Source organism: Gadus chalcogrammus, chromosome 14, assembly GCF_026213295.1.
Source record: "Gadus chalcogrammus isolate NIFS_2021 chromosome 14, NIFS_Gcha_1.0, whole genome shotgun sequence".
Taxonomy (NCBI): Eukaryota; Metazoa; Chordata; class Actinopteri; order Gadiformes; family Gadidae; genus Gadus; species Gadus chalcogrammus.
Window position 1 is genome coordinate 4,236,499 of NC_079425.1, and position 425 is coordinate 4,236,923.

Below are 425 nucleotides of genomic sequence, written 5' to 3' on the forward strand. Positions count from 1 at the left end.
AGGGGGTGTCGGCTGGCGGCCCCTGGCTCGTGGTGCACGGGAGATGCTTCGAGATGGAGGACGCTATAATGTCATGCTCCTCTGAAGGTGTGGCTCTATTCTCTCGGGCTCTCTCTTGGGGGGGGGGGGGGGGGGGGGCGTCCAGGGGTGATGGAGGCTGAGGCCGGGGTCACTAGTCTGGGCTACTCTTTGGGGGGTGGGGAGGGGAGAAGGTCCTTAAGTGTCCCGGGGTACGCAGAAGGACATTCTGGGTCTGAAACACAGGGAGAGACGCTGGTCACTGGTGAGCTCAGGGGGCCTTGGGCAACCAAGGCTGGCCGCGGTGAGGTACAGCTTGGGTGAATAAAAACAGCAATTCAACAAGGGAAATTCAATTCCGGGGTGAAAGTAGAGGTAAATCTCAGCACGCGTGTAGACTACCAGAC